Raw genomic sequence first — 7,187 nt, forward strand, 5'->3', positions numbered from 1 at the left:
ACCTTGAGGCGAAAGTGAGTTGAAAAATGGTTAAATGACAATAGGTTTGTGGGTGGAAAAATGTTTCGAAGTATCGTAGGAAAGCAAGGGTAAGATCTGGGTAATTCAAACAATTGATGGAAGTGCTGGGCAACAAAGTATGGCAGTTGAAAGCTGGTTATTTGGACAGATTGGGCCGATTAATCCAAAATGCATGTCATAACCATTGGCACCAGCTGTCTCGCTCAGATAAGTTTCTTCTCCTTCTCTTTTTAAAACAGTCATCTGGTTTTGGATTCTTCTTATCCTTAACTCAAGAATCATCGCATTTCATTTTCTTTTGAGGGTTTCATCTAGCTGAGATGTTTCAGTACCAGTTTTGGTCAATGCAAGCATAAAGGACTTCAAAGCTCACTACCAGCTTCCAGAATTGTAAAGCTCAACGTGGTCAGAGCATGTCAAAAACAACTTGATGTCAAGTGGAATACAGGGAATTAACGGAAGTTTCATCGTTGAAATGATTGGGGAATGTCGTGGGAAAGGCAAAAGTTTAAACAAAAGGTCAGAAAAGTGAAATAACAGCATGGGTGTAAAACATTTAGGTCGCCAGATATTGGGAAATTTAAAAGTTGGTCAGAAAGTCAAGCGGTTCAAGGTCAGTGCGTGGAAGACAGTCAACACAAAGCAAGGCAGTGGAATGATTTTTCAGCAAGAATGCCATCAATTAACCACCGTTTTAAACTGACGAAATTTTCTTTGATTGAAACGGGGGCAGAAAGTTAGCCATTGAGGAGGAATTCTCCAAGAAGGAAAAACAAGCAGTAATCAGGTTTGATCGCGAAGTGCGGTTTGATTAAATACAAGATAATCCTGAATAGCATAAGGGAATATAATTTGATTGCAAAGTTTGCATGATTAGAATAAATGCAAGTTGTCAGGACCTCCCTGGATAATAGGACGTAATTCATATACCCGGGTAAGATGCCTTGGTACCGTGAAAAGTAACACCTTGGGTTCATAATTGTTTGGAGCAGTCAGGAGCCCGCCTGGATAACAGAGGAATACATTCAAATTCAGAAATTAGGAGTCCGCCTGGAGAATAGAGACATACCATTCAAATTTTAAGCAACCAGGGGCCCGCTTGAAGAACGAAGGTGATACAATGCAAGTTGTTAGCTTCCCATCAATCTCTTTGTTTATATTTGAAGTCAGGAACCCGCCTGAAGAACAGAGGTACAGAGTTCAAAATTCAGAAATCAGGAGTCCGCCTGGAGAATAGAGACATACAATTTAATTTTAGCAATCAGGAGCCCGCCTGGATAATAGAGGAGCAATTTCAATTTTAAGTTCAGCAGTCAGGAGCCCGCCTGGAGAATGGAGGTGTTAAATATTTTAAGCAGCCGAAGTCAGGAGCCCGCCTGGAGAATGGAGGTGTTAAATATTTTTAAGCAGTCGAAGTCAGGAGCCCGCCTGGATAATAGAGGAGTAGTTTCAATTTTTAAGTAGTCAAAGTCAGGAGCCCGCCTGGATAACAGAGGAATACATTAGAGTTCAAGATTACTCAAGTTCAGCAGTTTGGAGAGAGGGAATAATATCTCAATTAACCAGTTGAAATAGCAACAGGGAATTTTAGCGAGAAAACACAAGACAATGAGGCAACAAGGCAACACAAGACAACAAGGCAACAAGGAAGTACAAGAGCAAGTTTGAAGAATCTAGATAGGACTGTTGTAATTCATAGGTCATAGCTTAGTCTAACTTCTTTTATCTTTACACGGTGTAATAAGGGAAGTCAGCAAGCAGCAGCAACAACAATCGCAGTGAAATCACAGCTCCTGGTAGTCCCAGCTACCGGTCATTCCCGAACTACACTGACCTGATTCCTGTTTAGCCCAGGATATGTAGGCAACCTCTGAAGCAGGATGCGGTCAAACTTTTCAAAATTGCTTCACAAATATTTGAACGGGCAAAAATCGCTCGTATTTGCTCACTTATCTTTGCCCGAAAACCTTTCGTGTTTCCGAGCAAAGAGGGGTAGCTGTGAGCACGTGATTTTTGCCCTATATATGAATAATTCCCAAAAAAATTCCAACAAAATAATTTTTCTTTATTTTTTACAATTTTTGTGCATTTCGGTGTCATTTCCTTGATAATTGTCGCATTTTAGTTTATATAAAATACAAAAATATGCATTTTGCATTTAGGTTTTAGTTTTATATTTTAGTATCAATTAAGGGTTAATTTGTTTAGACAAAACATGAAAAATCACAAAACTAGTTCACTTTTGCATTCTAATGATTTTTATTGTGAATTTGTCATGAAATAGTTTTTAAAATAATTTTAGGAATTAATTAGTCTTTATTTTGAAATAATTAGGGTTTCATGTTAGTTTTACATCTTTATAAAAATTAGAAAAATTATAAAAATTTAAAAGTAAGAAAAAGAAAATAAAAAAGAAAATAAGAGTAGAAAAATTGGTCTTAATAAAAGACCAAAACTTGGGCCAAATCAGTAGAAATTCTCAAGGCCAAACGCGTTTATATCTATGCCAACCAGTCCAGGCCAAATCCCCAACCCGGTCCGGTCCCTAGTAAGTCCAAACGACGTCGTTTCCCCAGCCTTCAATCACGACCGTTGGATCTCATCAATCCAACGATCCGGATCTAACTAGGATGTTTGTATATAATTGTCCGAAACCTCCCCTACCCCATTTGCATCCTCTCCCTCACCCTCACAAACCCTAATCCACCACGCCCCCAAATCCCTCGCCGGCGGTGAACGTCAACTACACCAATGGTTACCCAATTAACACCATCAACTCCCCTCTTCTACCTCTTTCCAGTCATGTATTTGTTTTTCCTCGAATCCGGCCAGAACTCGTCGAATATCGATTTGAAGTTTTCCGGTCAGATCGCAGGTTTATCCAAACCAGCCCAAAATCACACCACATAATCCCCGGTCTTCCCTCAACACTAATCCATGATTATTTTCCTTCAAATATCTGTGAAGCGGCTCGAATTTCAGATCTAAGAATTTCTGGACAAAACCCTAAACCAAAATCTTTATGATTTCGAACCGTAGTATCCTTAACCATGTGTTCTCTTCTAAGAACACATGGTTAGGGATGTTGCGTGTCAAAAATCTGAAAGGATTCGGACGTCAGTGACTGGCCGGAGTTCCTCGTGCTTCTGTGAGTTTTTCCTATTTCTTTTTACTTACATGGTTGAAGTTTTAGTTACAGTCTTGATTTCATTAAGTGTTCTGTTAATTTTACGATTTGTTTTTGTGTATTAGTATAGTTCTGTCAATTTCTGTTAGTTCTGAGTTTGATGTTTGAATGGTCGATTGGGGGCTTATTGGTTAAGAATTAGTTTAATTTCATTTAATGTTGATCATGTAGCTTAAGCTTTGCTTTGATCGATCCTGGTTTCTAGTTTTTCTTAGTTTGATTGAGTTGGTGTAATTGAACAATTGGGATTGGTTAGTTTGATTAGTTAATTTCTGAGTTCTAATTAATCAGTCTTAGTTAGTTTTGGATTAATTTCGGGGATTGGTTATAACTGTTGAGGATGAGGGTAGAATCAGTAACTTTGAGAAGCCTTCAGGGTTAGTTTGGGCATGCAAAAGGGTAATTCTGATAGGAATATTAATAGCAAAGTAATGAAAGGGCAGCATAGGTATTGCACGGGTAGAAGAATACCCTAGGGCCTTCTAGAATAGGATTTTAGTGCACATTTTAGCACAATAGGGTGCTTACTTGAGTAACAAGTTAGAAATAAGAGGACTAAACTGAAAATAGGGGAGGGACTAAAAAGAAAACCCAAAATTTGATTAACCCTCTTGTATCACCTATAAAAGGGCATCAAGTGCCTTAGGGAAGGGGACTTGAATCCTCAGCCCAAAAATCCCCACTAAAATCTCTCCTCCCTGCTTTCAATTCCAGCTAGTATTTCAATTCCAGTATTCAAAAATAAAAACATCAAAAAAAATGAAGAAATCAAAAACAATTTTACAGTTTTATTACTAGTTTTGGATTTCAGTTGGGTTTTAGGTCCAGCAGGATTGCAGAGGTATTTAGGTTTAGCTGTGAGGGCTAGGAGTGCATTTCAAGTGTGTGTTGAATTGATCTGTTGAGTCTGCTTGTATTTCTGGTTTTCAAAAGCAGTTCCTGGCCTGTTCTGTGATGTATATTGTTGAGTTTGTTGCTGTTGCTGTTCAAAGTAGCTGACTCATTTCCTTCTCATATTTTCCTTTATCCAAGTACACAATTGTACCCCTGATGAATGTGAGCTCAAATGAGCAGAAATGAATCATGTGAAGAATAAATTTACATGCAGAATTGAGTTCTGATTTAGCTAATTTTCAGATCTACGTATTCAGTGTTTAATTCATGGATATTGTTTAAGTTTTTGCTTGCCTTTGTGATAAATGGACTATATAAACTGTTACATTTCGAAGTCATGTGATTACTATGAAATGAACACCAGTGTTAGTTGATTACATGATAGGTTGATAGTAATGTTGGCGTGAATTAATTCAGGAATAATTAGTCTGCTCTAGGTTATTGAGATCGTGTTTATAGCTTGGTGTTCACCTTGATGATGTCTAAGAACACAATGGAATATCAGTGGATAAATTAGTCCGTATATATAAAACTGGAATTCAATTGACTAGTTTCCTTCTAATTCAAGTAGATGTGTATTATTTCCCCTTTGCTAATTATTGAATACTTGAAATAGTTTAGAGGTAATTTCAGGGGGTGTCTGGGTAAGCTGGAATCAAAGCCTCGCTGGGCTCAACGATAAGCCATCTCAGGCTGTCACGCGAGCAGCCTTTATGAGTTTGGGCTTCTTAAGGGATTCGATCCCAGGTGCTGATGTCTGCCACCTGGGCTTCCCTTTCGCTTGCCTGACCAAATTTTGGGCCGTTTCTGAGGCCCATCAGTGGTCCAGCCCATTGTTGAGGTTGGACTACTGAATTTTATTCAGTTTACATATAATTAAGTTCCCTTTCTTTTTTAGGGATATTTGATCATTAGAACAACTATAGTCACTCTCAAATGGGCCTTTTAAAAATATTAGAGACGAACTTCGCCCAACAAAATCATGTATGCGGGGCCGTCAATAATTGGATATTAAAAATGATTAGAATTCGGGATGGCCATTTAGCGAACTCCACGGTCTTTTCCCAAAATAATATTACGTTGGAATCTTTAGGCGCGATTTTAATTAAAATACCTTCTTAAACTCGGGTGCGCATTGATGCGGCCCAAATCCAAATCTCGACGAAATCGAAATGTGTTGACAACCACGGGTGCATTGATTGCGACGTGGTTCGAAACGTGTTTTTACGACGTTGCAATTCTTTTAAAAACTAAATAATGATAAAAAGCGGTTTACAAATAAAAGGCACATAAGCTAGCATGTGTTAAAATCAGATAAAATCAAATACAATAGTTAAGCGACCGTGCTAGAATCACGGAACCCGGGAATGCCTAACACCTTCTCCCGGGTTAACAGAATTCCTTACTCAGATTTCTGGTTCGCGGATTGTTAACAGAGTCATAAATTTCCTCGGTTCGGGATTCAACTGGTGACTTGGGACACCATTAATCTCCCAAGTGGCGACTCTAAATAATTAATAATTAAATCTCGTACCGATTGTCCTTTAAATGGAAAAACTCTTTTACGCCCTTTGCGGGGTGTAGGTAGAAAATGGAGGTGTGACACCATCAACTTAATCACATTGGCCTTTTTTTCTGAAACATATACCCTCTACAAATCACTATGATTAGAAATACAATTTCCTTAATCATCTGAAGATCATTCACCCTAATCATCTGAAGCTCATCCCTCTAATCACCTAAAGTTGCCCGTACTGCCTAAGAATGTTATGAATTTCCATTCAGAACTGAACCATAACCTTACACATGCAAATCTCAATCCTTCACAGCATATCGCATATACCATATCATCCTAAGGTAACATGAGGACTTCACCTCCCTTCCGAACCATGAACGTTTACGTACTCAACTAGTCAAGAACTTCCATTGATCCCATCTAGAAGAAAAATCATTACACATTCCATGCTATGCATGACATACACAGGTCTTGTTCAAATTCTTTCAATACCGACACGACGGATGAGATCTGTATAAATTCATAACACCGCCGAATCAACAATTCATTGGGTCTATACTTCTGGCAAGAACTATCACCTCATTATGAACCAAACAATGGTCTTAGCCCCTTAATTTACTTCATATACTCAGATTGCACTAATCTCGAATTCAATGATCTCGTCTCACCCATTACGAACTGCTCAGGCAATAAGCCACCCCAGACATAATCAAAAGCCGCATATGATTCCCTAATATGCCAATAGGCTACCAATTCCAACGCGATACAAAAAAAGAAAACGAACTTTGGAAGGAATTACCAATCCCACGCACTAATACGGACTTTCCTTAGAAAACAGGAAACAAGGCATACAAAATAGCATATAGAAAACTATACTCAACATCACACTGTTGCGGCGTGCAACCCGATCCAGATAACATACCCATGGCAGCGCGCCACCCGATCCACACATAGATCTCACATAAGGGGATACACATCGAGCCAAATTTGCTCATTACAACAAAATACCGAGTATCGGTTGTAAGCATGCTAAGTGCATAATAATATCTCTGAGGGACATAGCGTTATAAGCTACAAAACTCAAGCACAACTGAGGTGCAATGTACAGTCTGAATTTCAAGAGCCAAGATGCTCATATAACGTCATTCCTACGCGGATTCTCAACACATAGCAATTTCTCATCCGTCTCACAACTCACACGGCGCAATGCATTACTACGCGAAATATCTGACAACGAAACATCAACCTAACTACTCCTCCATGAGGACCGCGTTACTAAAATTCACACATCTCGCTTGATATAGAGCTATTATTCACATTAAATCTATCCACCGACTGCAAGCTGATTCTGATCACACTGAACTAGTCTGATAACCTTTTAAAGATCTATAATAACTCCCATTTTTCTCATAACACACAAGAACAACCATCACAATCGGAGTAATCCTCCCTAGTTCACAACCCAATAAGCCAAGTGCCCTCCAGGCATGAATCTTCAATTTAACGACACCATCACAAACTTCATACTTGGTTTACATCTTTAATCAATCAAGTGATCACATGCCACAC

This window comes from Nicotiana tabacum, chromosome 6 (genome assembly GCF_000715075.1).
Source record: "Nicotiana tabacum cultivar K326 chromosome 6, ASM71507v2, whole genome shotgun sequence".
Classification (NCBI taxonomy): Eukaryota; Viridiplantae; Streptophyta; class Magnoliopsida; order Solanales; family Solanaceae; genus Nicotiana; species Nicotiana tabacum.